Source organism: Gekko japonicus, unplaced genomic scaffold (assembly GCF_001447785.1).
Source record: "Gekko japonicus isolate JY-2015 unplaced genomic scaffold, Gekko_japonicus_V1.1 scaffold301, whole genome shotgun sequence".
Classification (NCBI taxonomy): domain Eukaryota; kingdom Metazoa; phylum Chordata; class Lepidosauria; order Squamata; family Gekkonidae; genus Gekko; species Gekko japonicus.
In genome coordinates this window covers 1,176,161-1,197,954 of record NW_015175364.1, presented here as the reverse complement: position 1 = coordinate 1,197,954, position 21,794 = coordinate 1,176,161, and the positions used below count along the sequence as shown (strand labels likewise).

Below are 21,794 nucleotides of genomic sequence, written 5' to 3'. Positions count from 1 at the left end.
CAACACAATCAAAGAAGGTTATTTGTGGACCATAGGTGGATTTTATAATCACTGGGCTAGTGATTGCACTAAAAAGGTTTCATGTGCATATTTATCCTGTGCCTGGTTATTTTACTTCTGAACAATTTACTTTATGGTCCTTGTTGAATTTATAGTTTGTATGTATTCCTGATTGTGTTTTTATGAATGTAACTATTTACCATCTAGCCACACTTGTATGACCTCTGAGGAAGGCCGATTCGGCCGAAACGCGTCAGGTCAACTCTTTTAGCCCTGGTTATGGTTATGTTTTATATATATTGGTTATAATTGGGCCCCTATATATGTTTTAATTTGATATTATTAATAAATACATGTACCTCTTTTTATGTAAAGGTTTTAATATTGGCCCTCCTTTCCACTAACCTTTGTTTGGTTTTGGAGTTCTTTGTTAGGTTTAGTTTCTTTCCCTTTTTTGTTCTTGAAAGAAACTTAGAGACAGATGCTTGGCACAAAAGCTAGTGTATGGCACAGAACAGCTTGGGTGCCATTGTGTCAAACATGCCTATCTGCTAGCCAAACAAAATCTTACAACCATTTATGGCAGAATTCATTTGTTAGTCTTTAAAGTGTCATCAGATATTTTTATCGTAATATTGTCAGACAGTTTCTGGTGTAATATTTTTGATCAGTTGTTTTGACTAGAAATATTTTTTTGCAGGATCTGTCTTAGAATTGATATTCAAGGCAGCCTGATCCTACAGCTCTTGTGGGAGAAATCATTTTAGATATGTGGGGTCATTTCTGTGTGGCCTAAAGATGATTTGAGAAGCAGCATTTAAATAGAGACCCTGAAGTTAAAATAGAAGTTCCTGAACATTTTGCATTATATTACCCTGTACATGTCCCAGAGAATTGTACAAAGGCACATGCAGTTCTGTCACCAAAATAAGCCAGTATATTGTGTGGCTAGAAAACCAGCTGGGGACCAAAGTTCTGTTCTCTTTGGAGGAAGAGTGAGGATTAAAGTGTAATCAATAGTAAATAAATTGCATGGTAGAATGTTTTAGATAAGAGAGCACTCTCATGTTTCCAATAAGGATTATGAGAATGTTTCTTATTGAATTTATGCAAGGCGGATTTCTTTCAGCAGGTAAGAGCTTGTATGATTTGGTTTAGAAATTATTAATATTAATCTTCTGTTTACAAGCTGTAGGCCTGCACAGTGTATTTGTGGCTGGTCCCCATAATTTGATTGCTTCGAGTACTGAATTTTGCAATTTCTATAGAAGACTTTAAAACTGCTTATACTTTTCTGCCAATTTTAATAGCTTCACTATTGTTACTGTGCAGAAATCATATCATGAAATTGTAGACCCTAACAAATCTTGGTGCTATTTGAAAGCCAGGCTTCATGCGCTCTCATTTAATCGAAAGGTGAATGCCATAAAAGGCTTGTCAGTCTGCTATTTCCAGATGACAGCAAGCTTTATATAATAAACTGACATGAAAGCGCCAGTGCTGGCATCAGGTCTCAATTGCAGGTTTCACAATCTGTGACCTCTAATGTAGACATATAATATCACACAAAGTTACTACTAATGAATGAAAAGACAAATGCAAGCCTTTCTTTTCAACTGTGATAGAGCTGAGTATTCACTAAGGCTGCTCTGAACTAAATTGTTAAGAATAGCAATTTGAACAGATAAGTTAAAGCACAGGAGTTCATAAAATGTGCTAACTTTATTTTATTGTTTGCTTGATAAGCCCACAAACCTTATGGCTTATTTTCTGCTCTGATTTCACCTGCTAGTCATGCCAAGGCCACTGATATGGGGGGAGGGGAGATACTGTGCAGCCAAGTGTGCATTTTTAATATTATCATTCTGTTGTTTGCTAGGAAACTGCCTGAGATGCTCTGAAAGTCAGGATTTACAAAGATCTTAATCTATGAGTCCTCAGGTTTGAACTGGAAGGTTGAATGTATTGTCATGAAGTAGTTCTAGTGGACTAAGAAACCGGAAGCCGATTGGCTGAGCTATACATTGTGACTTACAATATGCTCAGCGTTGCCAGTCTCCAGATGGGATATGGAGATCTCCCTGAATTACAACTGATCTCCAGACCACAGAGATCAGTTCCCCTGGAAAAAATGGCATCTTCAGAAGTCCATGCCCTCCCCAGGCTCTATTCCCAAATCTCCAGGAATTTCCCAGGCCAGAGCTGGCAGCCAGGGTTGCCAGGTCCCCCCTGGTCACCAGCAGGGGATGGGGGGTAGGGTTGCTGGCTCCAGGTTGGGAAACTTCTGGAGATTTGGGGATGGAGCCTGGGGAGGACAGGGACCTCAGTGAGTTACAATGCCATAGAGTCCACTCTCCAAAGTATCAATTTTTTTCTGGAGAACTGATCTCTGTAGTCTGGAGATGAGGTGTAATTCTGGGGGGTCCCCAGGTCCCACCTGGAGACTGGCATCCCTACTGGCAATGCTAGTGGTCAGGTGACTTCTGAAATCTAATCTTGTTAATTTGACAACCATTCTTCCTGCTAGGCTGTCCATTTTGTTTTGGTATAGTTTTATTTTAGTTTTAGTCTAGGGGATTTTCCTGTTGATATGGTTGGTGCTCCTGCTGATGCTCTGGTTGACTTCTGGAATGAGGAAATGACCCAGGCGGTTGATGCTACCTTTCCCCAGAGCCCTCTCTCAGATGTTAGAGTAGAGGAAGTCCCTTGGTTTACCGAGGGGCTATGGGTGATGAAAAGATAAGGGAGACAGCTGGAACAACAGTAGAAGACTCAAGTTGAATCTGATAGGACACAGGCAAAAGCTCATTTTAAAGCATGCTCTGTGGTGGTGATGGCGGCAAAGGAAGAACACTTTTCCACCATCATTGTGTATGCACGGCATATGTCAGCAGAATTGTTCCGGGTGGTCAAAGGCCTGTTGAGATGTGGTCTGTTGGAGGAGGTGGACTGCTTGATGGCCCACTGTGAGCGTTTTGCTCAGCCCTTTGCAGATAAAATCTCTCTCATCCATTCTGACTCGGACTCTATGTTAGCAGTAGACAGGGTTGGACTCTTCAGGGTGCTCCAGTGTTCCCTCTAAGCCAGGGGTGTTGAACTCATTTGTTATGAGGGCCGGATCTGACATAAATATCACTATGTTGGTCCAGGTCATGTGTGCCATAAAACATAACACTAGTACTGAAGAGTCGGACTCGACTGTGTGACTGAACAACAACCGGAGATATAAACTTTATGAAAATGATTTCAGATACTGAATGGCAATAACATGCTTGATTGGATTAGGTGTGATATCCAGAGAATTCAGTCCATTGACTTTCCTTGCAGCAGGGGAGCAGAACTCTTGCAGACATCAGGCCTGGCTGGTTGGGATCAGTTGAGGTTCATAGAGGGAACTTCATCTTTCCTGTGAGCACCTGCAGGATCTGATTTTGACCACCGGTCTGGAAACTTCACTGCTGTCAGAAACCTTCTTGTTGTTGATCACAGCTGAGGTGCTGCCTGCTCAAAGATTTGGGATAGATTTTGAATATATCATCCACAGCTCTGAGAATAGACTATGCTATATTGTTACAGTCAGCTCACTGTTGCCACAGTACAGTGCGCTCATTTCTTTATTTTAGCTAGAGGCCATTTGACAATTGGATAGCTCTCTTCTATCTGTCTTCATAGCTTTATAGTTTCTATAAAGCTTGTCAGCAATAGTAAATAAAAGAAGCTGCTGACACCCGCGGTTAAGTGGAATGAACATTTTAAAGTTATGTATTTTATTTCTTCTTTGCTTTTGCTTCTGTTTTGTGTAGTCATGAAGCTTTTCTGTATAGCTTAATGTATAGCTCAGGGGAGCAGTAATTTTTTCTGACACATTCTGCAATTTCAGAAGCATGGTTCTTGGTTGTTCAAAGAGAAAACCCAAATCATAAAATATGTATTCAGAAATGTAGCAGTACATTCTGAATCTAGCAGATTACATTTGACAAATTCTCAGTTGTCCCATAGATATCTGCATTCTGGATAAAGAAAACACAGTCCATCACCCCCCAATATTCTAGTATTGGGATACCCTAAATGAGCAATCCTAACCAGATCTACTCAGAATCCTCCTCAGGTCTATTCAGTTGGGCTTACTCCCAAGAAAATGTTCTTTCTTAGACTGGTGTTGTAAAGTCAGTGTTGCTGAGCTACAGCTGGCAACCCCAAGAGAAAATGGGGGACGGGACAATGCATGCCAGCACAGTGCTAGCACACTTACATCACTTCAGGTAAAAACAGGAAGTGACATGGCAGACACCCTAGGATTTTGTAAAAGCTCTATGGTTTAACAGTGTTTTCACACAATGCTAGATTGTCCGCCATGTCACTTCCGGTTTTTGCCAGTATTGATGTAAACACATCAGCATGATGCTAGCATGCATTTCCCCATTTCCTTCTCCTGATGCCTAAGATGCTGGTGGGCAGTGAGGCAGGATGCTGGAGGTATCTAAAATATTTTTTCCATAGTTAAAAGCTTTTTATGGTATTGGTGAGTTTTCCCCACTGCCCTCCCTTTGCATGTTACTGTTGGAACAAAGCTGTAGAAATAAAGCTTAACCGATTGATTAATGTGCTTCCAAGCTTGAGAGAGAAGGGCTACCAATTTAGATATAAAGAATCAGTGTGCTTTGGTTGTAATGGGTTAGGATTAGAGGAACCCTGATTAATGCCACTAATTCTTTTCTGCCATGAATTCTTGGTCATTCACTTTCACCTTTTGGTTTGCTGTCTGTAAAATATGAATAATAAATATTTGCTTTACTGAAACAGGATCTGTGTGTACACATAAAGACTGAAGTGGTATGTTTTCAACCTTAAGGAATCTGTCTGATGCACCCTAGAAGGGCCTGCTTTGATAAGGTTTAAATGAATAGCAATATCTAACTTTCATCCTATGTTAAGCCGACTTCATATAACCTCCCGGTGCCCTTGTCATGTAAATAAATCTCAGGATTGTTTTAAACATGATACTAGGAGAAAACCTGTGTAGCATTCCCCTTACCACATATTTAAACAGAATTGCCTTCACTGGCGTGCTGCATGACCAACCATGTGTGGCCTGGGTGCACCTCATTATGGTGTGTTAATACAGGACATGTAGTGGCTCGGGGCCTAATTTACACTTGAAGATGTGTACACATGATGGAATGCTACTGGGAAGTTGTGTTTTGTTTTTGTTGTTTGGTTGTGTTGGGCGGGGTTGGAGATGCTCAGCATTGCCCATCTTGATGGCTCTTTGAGTTGTCTCAGGCTTGATAGATAAAGAGTAGTGGGAAATGGGAGATTAGCCTTCTGGATATTTCATGAGATGACAGTCTTAAGTTATAAATTATTGATAACTTTTATCCATTGTGCACAGTCTCCCTGGCTTTCATGTCTTCTAAAACCAAACGACATGATTTACCTTAAATTACCTATCTGAGTCCGCTCATGAATCATTGTGCCAATCTCGCTTCATTTGTCTGGTTTGCTTCTGGCTGGCGAATCCAGGATTTGCATAAGCTTTTATTTGCATACAAAGATGTTCAAACTGACAGAATATATTGTTATAACTTTTTGGAAGTGCTCCTAAATAGGCGTTCGGTTAACCTAATAATTGCCATATGTATGTTTACAGCTTTCTTCTTTTTTTCCCTTTCTCCCTAAAAACTGGCACTAACTTAAATATTTTATAATGCAGATTTTATTAAAAACTCTATCCAAAGCTATTTTTCAGGTATCTTTATTCATACAGGAAAAACAAATTATAAATAGTAGTGTACAAAGGCAGAACAAGGGAGAACAGCAGATGTTGCTTAGAAAAGTCATTCTAATAGTTAATGAAAGTTAATTAGGTAGAAGCCCATATGCTTATAATGATGATTTCTTTAGTATAGACATAGGAATAAAATGTTATGGAGAGAGTCTAATCTTAAAATAACATAGCTGCATTGATTTATGCCCACTGTGCTCTACAAGCCTTTAAAAGTGTGTATAGGATCAGAAGACAGAAAGGAGGAGGATTGCTTCCACCAGCCCTGATGCTTTGATATCCCTGCATTCGGGTAAGCGTGTTCTTCCTTGCAGTGGGGAATGCTACAAAAGAAGGGGCTGGAGCTTAGCATTGCCAGCTCTGGCTTGGAAATTTCTGGAGATTTGGTGGTAGAGCATGGGGAGGGGGAGGGTTTGGGGAGAGGAGGGACCTCATTGGGGTACAATGCTATAGAGTCCACCCTCCAAAGCAGCCATTTTCTCCACGGGAACTGATCTCTGTAGTTTGGAGATCAGTTGTGATTCTGAGATATCTTCAGGCCACACCTGGATGTTGGGGAGTGGCACTGGGCTTCACGTTTAAACTGAGCCCCGCACTGCTGTGTGTCCTGAATTACTACACCAGCGTGGTACCGTCCCAAGCCATGGATCATAGTTATGTGCTCTTGAACTTCTGTAAAGTCATCAAGTCTCTTGGATGGTGGGTTGGTTGCTGTGTGTGCCCATGTCGATATGCACAAGGTGCCAGAAGGGAAGAAAATCCTTTTAGGTTACTGTTTGAATGTGTGTCATTGAAATATTAGTTGAGCATTCACTGTTATGATTTTACTCACAATACTAGTTTCTATGAGCACCTGAACACAGTTAAAATTTCATGGGGGTTCTGTTCTCTTCTCTTTGTGTGTCTTTGGCTTAAAGAACCACAAATTCAGACACCCCGCCTTCCATCAGGTAAAACTAGAATGTCCATGCTAACTTATTTTGATTTACAGTAAATCTGACAATTTCAGTCAGAACATAAATTAATTACAAAATAGCTGCTCATCCTGTATGTCAAAAATTGCTACTCTCCCCTTCTCCCAAATATTCTCATTTTTGTGTGTGTGTGGCTGACAATATTTGGATCCTACACATCTTATATCAACATTAAAATGCAAACATTTGGGAATTTATCCCCCTTTATTGCCAAACCAGTTGTTTTAATGAGTAGTTTTTAGATGTCAGAAAAGACAGAAAATTATAGCGTATCAGCAAGTCTGTTCCGGTAAAGTAAGTCTGATGAGCAATTTTGTGCTCTTTGGGTATTGTGAAACATTTATGAAGCTATTGGTGTTCTGTAATAGATAATGGTGAGTCAAGGAACAATTTCAGCATGGTGGAGTCAGCTGTAGGTAGCTTAGACATGGAATCTGCAGATTTCTTCTTGATGAGCTTTATATGGCTTAGAATAGAGTTCATTTGATTTTCTTGATAGCTTAAAGAAATTGCCTGTGAGCGAAGCAGCTTGATTCCTCTAAGGCTTCTAGATGATGATGTGTTCATCTGCTGGACTGTAGATCTGATTTTTAAAAATATTCTTGTTTCATTTCCATTGTGCACCAACCTGTTTACCAGAAAACAGAACAATAGTTTATCTAGTCCATCACTGCCAATTGCACCATCTAGCTTATCTGCTAAACCTAGTTTAATGCATGTTGCATCAGAACATATTATAAATGCACGGCTTAAAGGAAATTGGTTAAGCCTGTTTGCAGTATCTTGTTTTCTGGAAGTCCTAGAGCGCACTCTAAATTTTCATTTCACAGGGCTGAGGGGTATTTTCTCCGTCATCCTCCGTCAAGAGGGTGGGAGGAAGATGGTGGGTTGGATCTAACTAGACTTTCTGTGGGTACCAAAGGTAGCAAAGGGCTCTTTTTGATCACCAGAAAGGAAATGCTGAAGATGAACAAAAGCCATGTGGAATGTTGTGAGTCACCTCTAGCTGGTTCTGAAGAAGTGGCATACAAATTCTCTAAAGAAATATGGATAATAAACATGTAATTGGCAAACTTAGGTTTGCTTCAGCATCATCAGTGATGAGCACAGAAAGAATACATCTGGACTGATCTGTTTCTAAAGAGTTGCTTTTCTCTTTTTGAGGTAACGACTGTGTAGTGTATTCAGAAGCTGCCATGAATACCTAAGATGTATTGTGAAACACCTCATTGGGAAGCTATGTTAAGCTTTGTCTTGGACAGGGATTAAAGCCCAAGACTAATGCGACCAATCAGGTTTGGATTGTTTGTAAGCGGGAACAACGCTGATTGGTCCTTATGCGCTCAACCTGATAGGTTGATATCTGTACAGTAGGTGTGGCTACATTAGTCGGGAAATGTTTAAATACCGAGCAGCTAGAATGGACAAGCTGTTCGGGCTATCAGATGTTGTACCGTGTTGGAGAAGTGTTCGTGATCGGAAATAAACTGGAGTTTTTGCTGAAATCACTCTCCGACTATTTATTAAGCGCTGGACTTAACAGACTGTATTCCATCATGGCCGTAGCCAGCAGTGGGGTGCTAGGGGCAATGCCCCATATTGAATCCGCAGTGTCCTCACCCCCAATCTTCCATTTCACTTGCCATGTATTGCTTAGGCTGCACTGTGCCACCACCATACCGGCCTGAAGTGGCCTGAAGACAGGAGCCCCCGATTCTAGGAGGAAGCAGCAGGGTGCAGAGCCACAGCCAGAGAATCTGCAGCGCCCCCACCCTCCTTCCCTCCTCTCACCTACCCTGGCTTTGGGCCGGTGCAGTGCTGGCACGGTGTGGCTTAAACTATCCCAGACTCCCTCCCTTCTACTGCACCAGCCTGGCTGTCAGCCATATGCAACTCCTGACAACCGGCCCCCGGCACATTCTTTGCACAGGGATCGGGGTTCTCTTTCCACTGCTGGTTTACACTTTGGCACAAGCTCTGTGGAAATCTACTGGATCCCAGGGCTGGCTAGAGGACATCCCCCCCCCACTTCTTTCCTTCCAGCCCTGCAAAAAGACCTCTCTGCTGGTGCAGCAGTCCTTTGCAAGGATGACTTTGCCCACATCCAGAAGCCAAACCTGCCACATCTCAGTCCGACTGTTGGGGGGGGGGGGCTTTGGTTTCCAAATAACAAAAACGGTCACATCTCCCTCCAAGCCTCCTGCACACACGCACAAACACATATCCAGCGAAGGAGCCCACAATAATACAAGACAACCCTCCCCCACAAGAATTTCCACATTCTTGCTGAAGTGGAGACTGCTGGAAGTTTTCTTAATATGCATTTTCTCCACACAAATGGGGAAATCAATCATATCACAACCAATGTTCAATCTAAGCTGTGGAGTCTTGTGAGCAAAACGTCTACTTTGTGAGCTACTGGCATTAAAGTTGTGAGTGAGCGATTTGGCTACTGCATAAAGTAGTTTGCTCTGGAGTCATCCTTCCTGAGCTAAGACAACAATGTGTGAGCTGGAGGCTAAAAAACTGTGAGCTTGCTCACACTAACTCAGTTTAGAGGGAACACTGATCACAACACTAAAAGGGGGAAAGAGCAAGTGTCAAGATCCTCCCTTGCCACCTGGCACGGGCACAGTGGAGGGGGAGGGACAGCTTAAACTGGGGAAAGTGAAATTGCTTTGGGCTTCCTTAATTTAATTACCAGAACTAATTTAATTAGCTGCATTATTTTAATTCCATTTTTATTTAATTACCATCCCCTGGTGTGTGTCCCCCCCTTGAAAAAATTCCTGGCTCCAGGGCTCCAGTCCACTGTTAAAAGTTCTGGCCCAGAGAGTTCTACTGGTTCCTGAAGTTATGTATTAATAATTTCCTCAGGGACCCAAATATTATATTTGATTCATTCTTAAATTTGCTTGTTATCTGTTATAGTATGGTGGTAAAAGAGGTGGGTACTCCTACTTCAGATTTAACTGAATGTGACAAATTTTGCATATTGTTAACTCACACCACAGCCAATGGGAGAACTGGAAAGTGTCAATACACTAGGGCTTTATATATATATAATATATATATATATATATATATATATGGATGTTTTTAATTCTTCTTGTCTTTGTCTTTTAAAATGTACAGGAGAGAAAGTTGCAAATTAATTTGATGTGTAAGTTCTTTGTTTGATCTATATCTGAATAACAATAGACAAGAGTGCTTTTAGTGCTTCCATCTGGATTAGCAGTTCTACATTATTTCTGTATGATCTGTTTTTCAACAGATGGAGAATAGCACAAGGAAGAGTAATGAAGCACCTCTGAATGCGAAAGAACTGGAATAATTACAGTGCAGTATCACTCAAACACCTATTCCTTAAAGCGTGACAGGTGATCTCATTGATAGGTGTGAAACCACTCACTTCTCCATGCTCAGTCTAATAAAACGATGCATGCAAGGTTCCCCCCCCCCCTTGCTATGTAAATATGGTCTACCTTTTTTGTCACTTTCCCCATCAACAGACAATGAAGTACAATTTTCAGTGCTGAAGGGTTTTTTTATTTGGGATGCTTTTGCTGTGGAAAGATGAAAAGTCCCCCCCCCCTTTAAAAATGTGTGCTTCATTTGCATAACATATGCATATGTGTCTAGGTATATGTCCATCCTATCTATCTAGCATCCTTTCCAGCTATAAATAGACACCTGGCCTACTGACAAACTTGTCAAAGGAAAACAGAAATAATCAGCTATGATGTGGCTGTATGTCTTCTATAACATAATTCCTAGTCCACAGATACAGATCTTGTTTTTAAAGCACAACTGGATATCCCAGAAGTCTTGGGATAAATGTTTGATCTAGATCCTGTTTTGTTTGGGATTGTGTTACATTAGTTTTGTCAGGGTGTTTGATGGTGTCATCCAGGAACTATGCTTACAATGCACCCAAAATGACAACCATGAAACAGCGCTTGAATAAATCATTGTAATTGTTGATAACCAGGGGCTATCCTGATATAAAAGAGGTAGTTATCAGCTTACAAGTTCAGTCCAAAAAAGTGTGCTCCATTAAAACATATTAAAAGAAGCACTACTTTGAATTCTGCACCACTATTGGTCTCCTAGGATATGATCAGGTTGTATGATTAATTTTTTTAGTTTTTTCTTTGGCTTTTAAAATCATAAGGGCATTAATAGTCTTGTTTCCTTTTGTTATCCAGTGGTGTTTTGAAATAACATTTGAACATTCATGTTCTGTAGATACAGTATGAGCTGGTTGCTTGGATATCCTCAGAGACCAAGGTTCTAGTGTTCTTGGGGTCTGCAGAGGAGAGAGATCCTTAACACTTGTGGTTTCACAGTAGTTTCTGTTTTATAGACATTACAGATAACATTTGTGGGTTTTATAGTATGCCATTTTTAATGCCTTATTCCTTTTCATTGATGTGCCTGTTTTTACTCAGTGGCACTGTTGGCTAAGATTTTATTTTCTTTCTCTCCTGATTTCTTTTTTTAAAAGATAATTGTTCTCTGAACTCTTGTCATAATACCGGATTTCACTTTCTTCTTATTCAGTCCTGGACCTGAATACCTGAGGGTATCATAGTGGTGCTGTAAGCAGAAAAGCAATAATAATATATAATTGGATAGTCCATTTCTGTTCCATTACTAAATCTTGTTGCATTATATTATGTGCTGATTGCAGTGGGATTTTATTGAGACAATGGATGTAGGTGAGATTAGACTACAGGCTTTTGTAGTTTTTCCTCTTCTGCCTTGTCATGTTAAGAATACTCTTTTTCACAAAACCATGATAATTTTTGAGACAAAAAGATCTGCTTTGCCTAATGAATTCCTTTTTTTTTAAGCTTCTCTGTTCATACAAATGAACAGCTTACAGATTTACTTATGTACTTTGTAGGTTTGAGATGGTAGCTTTTCTTTCTTTTTTTAAAAAAAGGCAATTTGAGATGTTTCAGCTACGTACTGCGAATGTCTGTATTGCTAAATATGCCCCCCCATAAATGGTATTTTTGTGGTGGAAAGTGCTGTCAAGTGACACCTGACTTATGGTGACCCCATGGGGTTTTCAAGGCGAGAGATGTTCAGAGGTGGTTTGTCACTGCCTGCCTCCATGTGATGACCCTGCTGTTCCTTGAAGTTCTCTCATCCACATACTAGCCACGGCTGACCCTGCTCTGAGATCTGATGAAATCGGACTAGCCCAGGCTTGCCAGGTCAGGGCAAATAGTATTTCTAGTTCATGAAAATAGAGACCACAGTTGCTTGCCATTGAATTGAGTGGTAATAAGGGTCATAGCTGAGCAACAGTTGCACAATATATTTTAACTGGGAGGGGTGTCAGTCTATAAAAGTTCACTGGTGATGTTTCTTCTGTAAGTAGTTAGCATTTCATTTAGCAGCAATAGTATACTTTGTGTTCACAATACAAGATGGGAGAGAGATGGAGAGGCCCTATCTACCTACCTGCCGGTGACTGCCTTGGCTTGGCAGTTGGCTCCTCCTTCCTCTCAGAACTGTTTCCTGCAGGAACCATTCTGTCTGGTCATTATGGAACAGTTATATATATTACTGCCTGAATTCGCTTGTTTTCCTCTTCCCTTTGTGTTGTGTATATTATATTGTATACCGTCTTCAGTGCAATGACAGGTAGTATATAAATATATAAAATAAACGTATGAAGAAGGAAATAAAAATGTAATTCTGCATGCAATACCCTTGACTTTTGTTGCTGATTAATACTTTCATACTGTACGGTCAGGATGAAGGTGTCCATTCATACAAAGGTGTCCACTTAGGGTTGCTGAATGCATGATATTTTTCTACCAAGATTTATATGTACAAAAGGAAATCATAGACTGAGAATGGGTTGATGAAGGGGTAGGTCCTCCATCATAGCATCAGGGTTGATTTTCATGAGCTCCCATTATTCATAAGCTAAAAGAAATGCTTGCTGCCTGGAATGCAGTTCCAAGAAGGACTGCCCCTTGGCCTTGACACTGTGGTCATCAGTAAAACTCTGATTGGGGTTGCCTACATTAGATGAGGGCTATTTTAATCCTGTGGAGTTTTTGTATTTAATTGAATTTATAAGGAACTAGGAGTAAGGCCCGTATTGGGAAGAAATACAACGGTCTCTAGAAGGAAGCTCCAGGTGGCTGTCCCGGCTGTGGCTGGTGAGGTGGCAGAGGGAAGGGGAGAATAGAGTGAGGCAAGCCATTTTTATTTCCTTCTGCTTAGCTATAAGGCAGGGCTGTCTCAAGTCACTTTGCTGCCCCAAGTGGGTAGTATGGGAGGACAGCCTCATGGTAACAGGAATGGTTCCCTCCGCCCCTGACTTATGTTAATTTGCCACATGACAGAGTTAGCTTCTGTCTCTGGTCCCAGCTCCTGCCAACCTAGCAGTCTGAAAGAAAGAAACTGCAAGTAGATAAATAGGTACCACTTCAGTGGGAAGGTAACAGTGTTCCATACACCTTGGCGTCTAGTCATGCCGGCCACATGACCACAGAAATGTCTTTGGACAGCACTGGCTCTTCGGCTTGGAAATGGAGATGAGCACCGCATCCCTAGAGTCGGATTCGACTGGCTTTCAAGTAAGGGAAACCATTACCTAGTTGCAGCTAAGGTAGAAAAGCACCTCCTCCTATGCCATATCTTCTGGGTTCCAAGAGTCTGGAAAACAGTTCCATAGCCAGTTACACAGTTGCCAACTCTGGGTTGGGATATACCTGTAAATTTGAGGGGTAGAGCCTGGGGAGGGGAGGGTTTGGGGTGGGGAGGGACCTCAGCAGGGTATAATGCCATAGAGTCCCCTGGCCAAAACAGCCATTGTCTCCAGGAGGACTGATCTTGGTCATCTGGGCATCAGTTGTAATAGCTGGGAAATTTTCTGTAGGGGAAATGATGTGCTGTGGTTGGGGAGATCTCCAGGCCCCACAGGGAGATTGGGATATGTATTTTACCTCAGGACTCCCAACAGCAACAGCAGACTATTTAGAACGTTAGAGGCAAAGGGCAATCAGGCCACATATGCAAATGACCTCTGTGTTCTGACTGGCTATGTGGGGGGAGAGGAACAGCAAACTTTTTAGAATGTTGGAGGCAGGACTCAGGCAACGCAGCCAGTGGATAGGGAGACCCTCTGAATGACAGATCATTCAGCCAACTGATTTCAGAGCATGTTGGAATGTTCAGGGGAGTCCATGACCAAAACAGAATTATATATAAGGAGAGATGTGCAGGAAAGACAATTGGAGCTTCAATAGTAAGCTGGGAATCAAAATACCTGGTTTCCTATATAGCTGCAAATTTTCTTTAATTCCAGAGGTGCCAATCATGCAGATTAGGATACTACTAATAAAACCTTTTGCTTCTAAAAATGTGTGATCTAACAAAAAATAAGCATTTTTAAAACAACATTGAATTCAGTAGGTGCATTGAACACCTTCTAAATCTCTCTCATTCAAGTCAATATTTCCTTCAGTCTACTTCCCTTTGGTGAGATCATGCCCTAGGCTTTTCAATTACTTGTTTATAGGAAAGGTTGTACTGAATACCAGAATACCAGAATTTTATTGTGTATATAGCCAAAGGGCATCACAATACAGAATTAGGATAAGGTTGTACTGAAAAGTAATAATAATCCATTGTTCCCTCTCCCTTTCTCCACTTTATACTCCTCTTATTTTTGTGTCCATATTTGTGAGCTTTTCCTTCTCTCTTGCAGGAGGAGACATCTTTCAAAGCTATAAATCACTTTCAACATCAGGACAGCTTACAGAGGCTGCAAGGTAATTATTTATATAATTGCTTTTTGTTTTCTCTAGAGGTCACTCTAGGTTTACTTCAGTGTTCTCTACAGACACGATTTATGGAGGCACCCGTTCTGAGCAATTAAACTCAGTAATGGTTACATTTGGCTTTTAGTGAAGCTATCTTACAACTTGGTATGCTATGTTACCTTACAAAAAACAAAACCCTGCTGCACCCTAAAACTGGTGTTTGCCTTAGGATATGTGTGATATTTTAGAAAATATGCTCAGTCATTTAGACAACAGAAAAGAGTGATACAAGCAGATCCTGTTTCATCTGTGCAACCTCCACCCCCTTCTGAAATCTACATCACCACATCAGTCTTGTCTTTTGGCTGCAGTACATAGAGACGGGGACTATATGCACAGGTACACTCATGAGCTCACAGACACACTATCCCTGTCCGTTTGGAAAGTCTGGAGTGTTCATTATAAGTAGTGTAGCTCAGGAAGAGTGCTGGCTTTGAAGAGGACAAAAAAGGACTTTACTGTGGGGCAATTCTGCTCTGCATGGTAGTTGAACTCCCTGGCTTCTGCACTGGAAATGTCTTCCTACTTTCACAAAACAGCCAGAATCTTAAGACTGTGCAACTGGTTACAAAGATCTAAGAGCAGTACCTCGATTATTTTATCTGTACCTCCAGCCCCAATGCCATATGGCTTTTGCAAATAAAAGACAGAGGGGTGAAGTATGCTGTTCAGCAAAGCTTAGAATGGTTCTTTGGAACCTGGAAGAGGGCAGAGGGGGAAATGATTACTGGAATATTAGGTGAGAAAAATTCTCCCTTACCATTCAGGATTATTTAATTTAGCTAATTCCATCACACCCCAATAAATAACGATAACTCAAAAGAATCTGGCTGACTGATTTTTGAGTCTGGAAATGTTTTTAGCCTTGTTATCATTCTTCATGTTTTTCCTTTGCCTGGAGGAAAATTGAGAAAGGTCTTGCCCTCTGTATTAGACTTCAGAGGAGAGCATGGCCTGTGCATTTCCATGTAGTTTCCTTTCAAGCTCAAATAAAGCCCTCCATTTGCTAATTGAAAAATGAAATTAACACGTGGTTTGTTATCAGAAACTGCAAAGCATTATTGATGAAAAGAGCTTTTTGTCTCCCCCGAGGAGCTCAGCATTACACCAGGGGAGGGGGGAGTCCAGTGCTTGTTTTTTGTTAGCATGCTGGGCAGTGTTTCAGTAAAATATTGGGTTCTGGTTTGGGTCTGGGTGATCCTAATGAAGTAGAACTGCAGAGAAAATTCCTTGTATTCCAGCCCTTAGGGAAAAAAATGCTACCCTGCAGAAGGAAGAGAAAAGCAGGACAGGGAAGAAGTTGTCATGCATTTGAAAGCTGCTTTTTCAGGTTGGAAAGGAGAGGTACCACTTGGGCCCAGGTTTACAAGGGGGTTTCTGGTTTACTGTTCAGGACAGAAGACTTAAAAGGTGAAAGTACCAGATGATTCTCTACAGAATGGAAATAGCATGTTTATCAGACTTTTAAGATCAAAAACATTTCTATGAAGAACTAAATAGACATCTTCTCTTAGGATGGTGATCAAGATCTAATGAAGAAGAGCCAAGGCTCCAGCAGTAATGCATCGGTGTCAGACTGAAAATGAAGCTTAGAAGATTACCTTCGTGCCTGCCCTACAGGTGATTCTGGAGCATCACACAGGCTGTCACCGTGTTCTTCATGGAGAAGTGGTAAGATAATAGAGGCAGGCTGGTTGATGACTGTGGACTGGTCAGCATCCGCTGCCCAGCAAATTTTGTAAATATCATGACTTACAAAGTCCTACCTCTGAGCTGGAGACAGGGAATCAGCCAGAATGACAGAGCAGTGTACAATGAGGTGGGGTGGGGTTCTGGTGGACTGGTCATGTTCAGCATCTATGGCAATCTGGAGCTTGGAAGAGGCAGGGGCCGCCTTCTCTCATTTGCGTACATGAATTTGACTGTTGAACCCAGCTCTGTGTGAGTGAGGTGAGAATATAAATAAATATGGTAGAGCAAGATTAGGGTAGGGGCTATTTGAAAGCAATTGTTTTCTGGGAGGAAATTAATGTTTGGGCCTTTCTTTACCAAACCTGCAATCTTGAAGGTCATTCATCATTAGCCTCAGTAATGTGCCTTCTGTAAAATGTGTTGGAGTCTGTTTCCAGACTGCAAAGCAGAGATACTTCTGCTGGCAGCCCCAGTGTGTTAGTATGCCATGGAAAGCCAGTCGTATTGGACTGGGGGATTTCTAGAGTAGCTGTTTGGGTGGCACATGAGAGTGTAGCAGGGGAAAGCAGTGACTTCCGCAGCATGAGCAGAAATGTTTTCTAGATGCTTGGAGGGCTTTGGGTTTAAGCCCAAGTCTTGTTTTATGGTGCAGCTGACAGATCTCAGCTTCTTGACTGTACTAGATTGAAATACAGCATGGGTAGGGCTGCTTTCTGCAGAAACGCAAGCCATAATAAACTTGTAAATCTTTCAAAGTGTCACACTCGTCTATTTTTTTTCAGAATGAGATTCCAAATGAGGCCATGGTTCCTGTTTCTGTTATTTGGGTTTAAAATGCTCGGTCCCATTTTTGGTTACTATTTCTGAATATCCTTTGAACATGCCATTGCAATCAATCCTGACGTGCCTGTGGGAAAACTACCAGTCTAGTTTCCTTAACAATGTTCCCTCTAAGGTGTGCAGTCCTGTGAGCAGAAATTTTACCCTGTGAGTGAAAAATGGTGCTAGCTTTAAAATTGTGAGCAGGCCAACATTTATTTTTTTAAAAAATCACTTACAGAAACTATTCAAATATAGTCTCGCTTCCCTTAATTACCAGAGAGAGACAGAGGTGGAAAGTAAGCAAATAGATGGGGAGAGAGAAGAGGAAGGAAGGAAGGAAGGATGGAAGAAAGGGGACCCTCACAGGCCCTGACTGTAGGAGAAAGCAAGGCCAGGATCTTCTCTGCCGCTGGAGCATCAGGGCATAGGAGCTTCTGGGGCTCGCTTTCTCCTGCAGCCCAGTTTAAACCGGACTGCAGGAGAAAGCGAGCCACTCACTGATGCCGTTGGTGGCGGGAGGCCACAGAAGAGTGTCAGGGTCACGTTTCTAGCTCAAGGAGCCCCCCCCCCCACACACACCTTCATTCTTGCCTGGCTCCCCTCCCCGACCTCCATCCATCCTCCCCACTAACAGGCGGCCAGGTGCACTCCAAGCCCGGCTCTGCTACCTCCCTTTCCCGGACCTGCTGGATGCCTGGCCGCAGCAGCATCAGTGGGAAGGCGGTTCGGGCTTCGGCGGCGGCAGCAGCAGCAGGAGCTCCCAGGTTGCTCTACTCTGCTGGAAGGAGGGTTGCTGGGAGAGGCCAGCCTCTATAGTTAGTACAGGCAGGGGCTAAGTGGGAGGGAAGGCCACCCACTACCTCTGTGCTGAGAGAGGGAAATCAGTGCGCTGGGGGGAGAAAAAAAATAGCCTAGCGCACGTAACTCAGCTAACAGGGAACGCTGCTCCTCATTAGTTTGAAACTATTCCTATTATTTATTTATTTATTTATTCTATGAGAGGGTTACACACAGGAAGCCTATAATAATATAAAATACGTAACCAATAAAGTACGTGACCAATACAATATGTGTTGATACAAGGAATAGTGTGTTCAGAAGCAACCTTTAGAAATTCAATATTTGCTGCTGACCATCCTACAAAGGAAGATGGTGCTTCAGTGGAGGAAGTTGTTACACATTGATTTCCTTTTGATCTTGTGTTTTGGCAGATCTCGCCAAACAAATCCAAACAATCACTACCATGTTAGCAGATCTGCTTTAATAATGTCAGTCTCTCCAAACTTCTGTGGCCTGTTCAATTGAACTTGTATGTCTGTTGCTGTTTCTTGCCTGGTTCTTGATACACATTTTTGACCAATGGAAGACATTGTTTTGGACGGAACCAAAAATTCTTGAATGAGAGAGAGTACTATGACTAGCACTATTTGTATAGAATATTTCCTGCACTAGACAGCAATCTACTGGATAAATTCAGGTGGTACAAATCCAGGCTGCTTCCTCACAGGGATTTTCCCCAAAATTAAAAGGGAATAGCCACACGGTTTTGTGCCCATTCTGAGGATGAATTGTGGCAGTCCTGGGGTTTTCCCCTTCCATTCATAGAAGAAAAATAAACCTGTTTTGCTCTCGATTAAGTTTTGATTGGTTACCCATCTGTAGCCTTTCCTGGACAGAAAAGATCTGAGCACTGTGATGCATGCACTGGTTATGTCTAGATTAGACTACTGCTATGTGCACTATGTAGGGCTGCACTTGGAGAGTGTTTTGAACTTCAACTGGTGCAGAATGCTGCAACCAGGATGCTGACTGAAGTGGGTCATAGTAACCATATTGTTCTAGTCTTGGCTCATCTATACTGGTTCCCAGTCTGTTTCTGGACACAGTTCAAGACTTTGATGGACTGTATAGGACCTTTAAAGCCCTATATGGCCTGGGACCAATATACCTGAAGGACTGCCTGTGCTCTTATGAACCTACCCAACCACTGTAGTCATCTTCCGAGATCCTGTTTCAGGTATATGGCAACCCAAAAGTGGGTCTTCTCAGCTGTGGCATCGAAACTCTCTCCCCAGAGAAACTCATTGTCTCCTTCTGTTACCATCTTCTGACAGTGAGTGAAGACTTTTCTGTTTTGTTTGGCGTTCCCTCAGTGATTCCTCCTTCCTGGCCAATGTTTCAATTGTTGTTCTGATGTTTTTGTGTGTCTGTCTTAGCCCTGGTTTTAATGATGTGTTTTTGATGATTTTATTAGTTTTTAATCTGATTTTATAATGTATGTTTTTAATTTGTTAACTGCCTGGATGGCCCTTATGTCAGCTGAAAGACAGGATATAAATTTTGTAAAATATATAAATGAAAGTGAGAAGGAGGGTAGTTTCAGGGCTGCAGATGGTGAGATCCATTTTTGTGCAGGTGTCATAAGGGTAAAGGAGAAGAATTGAAGGGCAGCAGCAAATGGAGCAAGATCAAGGCAGGGGCTGTTCCTGCACGTTCCCATATTACTTGCTACTTCTGGGGTACATTTTCACACCCCTGTGTTGGAAGTAGTCCTGCTTAATGGCTGAGCTCTCTCACTTTCTCCCTCCTCTTTCTTTTCTCCTTGTGTGGTATACCGTGATCTTCAGCTAATTCCAATTTATTGTGACATCCAAATCTGGGTACGTCAGTGGCACCCCAAACGGCATAGCTGTGATGGGAGGGCGGCCTCTCCATAGATTAGCCAGTGATCTATCTGATGCCACTTGGTCTCGACACACACACACACACACACACACACACACACACACACACACTCCTCCTCCTCCGCTGTCTAGTTATGGTCCTTATCTTTTTTGTTGTTCCATGGTGGTACTTTTGCTGTTGGCTTGGCAGTTGGGTTGGCAGTAACTCTGCATGCACATTAAAAATAAAAACCATGGCATGAAAACAGATCTAGAGGGATTGAATCCACTTGTCCTAGAAGGAGTGATGGCTTTTTCAGAGCCAGTTAAGCACTTTGGCATCCTCATCCCTGCAATTTGAAAAGTAGGATGGCATGATGGCCAAGAGCTCCTTCTATCAGCTGCATCTGATTCACCAAGTCTCTCATTACATCAGCTCAGCTGATATGATCCATGCTTCCGTAACCTCATGGCTGGATTACTGCAACACACTCTACATGGGGCTGCCCTTCAAGACAGCCTGGAAACTACAGCTGGTCCAGAATACAGCAGCCCAACTACTGTCAGGGGCTAGCTGCCAAGAACATATTCTACATTGGCTGCCAGTCTGTTTCCAAGTTCAATTCAAGGTGCTGGTTATGACCTTTAAAGTTCTTCACAACCTGAGATCTTCATGACCCGGGGCCCACATATTTGATGGAACGTCCCTGTATGCCAACTATGGTCACTGAGCAGCCATCTGCTGACATCCCACTACTTGAGGTGGCCCACCTGACATTAGCCATAGCCCACACCTTTTCCATTGTGGCTCTGTCTCTGTGGAATGGGCCCCCTGAAGAGGTGAGGGGGCCTCCTTCCTGGAGATTTTCAGGAGGTGCTGCAAGGCTGCCTGTTTGACAGGGCTTTTGAGGGGGGTTGGATGGCAGGCATCTAGGGTTGCCAGACCCCCTGATTTGGCAGGGGTTCCCCACTTTTGGGGGGGTTCAACCTGCCACTGGCCGGCGGGGGAAACCCCACCCCCAAGCCCCAACATCCACAGCCACCCCTTTCCCTTCTCTCTTGAGAGAGAGGAGGGAAAGGAGTGGCTGCGGGCCGCGCACCTGATCTCCAAGTGGCATCTCCTCAGAGACTGGGCAGGTGGGACCCTCTGGCTGTGTGCACTTAAAGGGAACCCTTTAAGTGCAGGCAGCCAGTGGGAAAAGGGCCCCATGCTCAGATATCGGGCACGCGGGGCCCTCTGGCTGTGCCTCACAGCAGGTGGGACCATCCCCGTGGGGGCAGGGCTTTGAGCCGGGATGTCCCCAACGTGACATCATGTTGGGGATGCCCCGCCCCTCCGGGAACACCCCCCCCCCAAAGTCCCTTGCTGGGGACGATGGACCTGGCAACCCTAGAGGCAACTTTTAAGAGGAGAGGGGAGAGGGATTTGGGCCTTGCTGTTTTATCTCTGGTTTTAGCTGGTTTCAACTACTATTGTAAGCCACCTTGGACCAAGAGGAAAGGTGGGATATAAATGTCTGAATAAAAAAAAAAGTTGTGGTGCATTACCATAGAAGTACCAGCATGTGGCAGGTGCCATAGAGAAGGCAGTGAGAGGTTACTGTCTCTGAGTAAGTAATTATACTAATTGTTGTGGGACCAGGAATTCTGTTGAAAGCAACATTCTGTGTTCACAGGGGTAGAATTATGAAATGTTTAAGTTCTTCAAATCATTAAGAATAAATGACAGATTCCCATTGTTCACAATCCATTGCCTGAAGCAACCCGCTCTACCTTGCTTCTTTGAGGGGTTTGTCCGTACCAGTATCTCACTGAAAAATAAGACTTGTTTTAGAATTAGCTAGGCGCTTTAGCTGTCAGCTGAGCCATTTGTAATGACAGCCAGCTTCATGACACTGTGCACTGAAACAATTTCAAGAGCCAAGATAATTTACTATCAATTTACTATCACTTACTTTGTGCTATGTATTAGGAATCCATGGACCAGTTATTCACAGACCATTCT

The 21,794-nt window shown here is 42.6% G+C and overlaps 1 protein-coding gene across 1 annotated transcript in view; it reads left to right on the top strand.

The window, feature by feature from the left end:
• The window catches only part of PAG1 (phosphoprotein membrane anchor with glycosphingolipid microdomains 1), a 144,109-nt gene that overhangs the window by 18,334 nt on the left and 103,981 nt on the right, over positions 1-21,794 (top strand). The window contains exons 2-3 of the mRNA XM_015425437.1: positions 14,498-14,561; positions 16,127-16,283. The gene's annotated coding sequence lies outside the window, so the exon portion shown is untranslated. The remainder of the gene's footprint in view (positions 1-14,497; positions 14,562-16,126; positions 16,284-21,794) is intronic.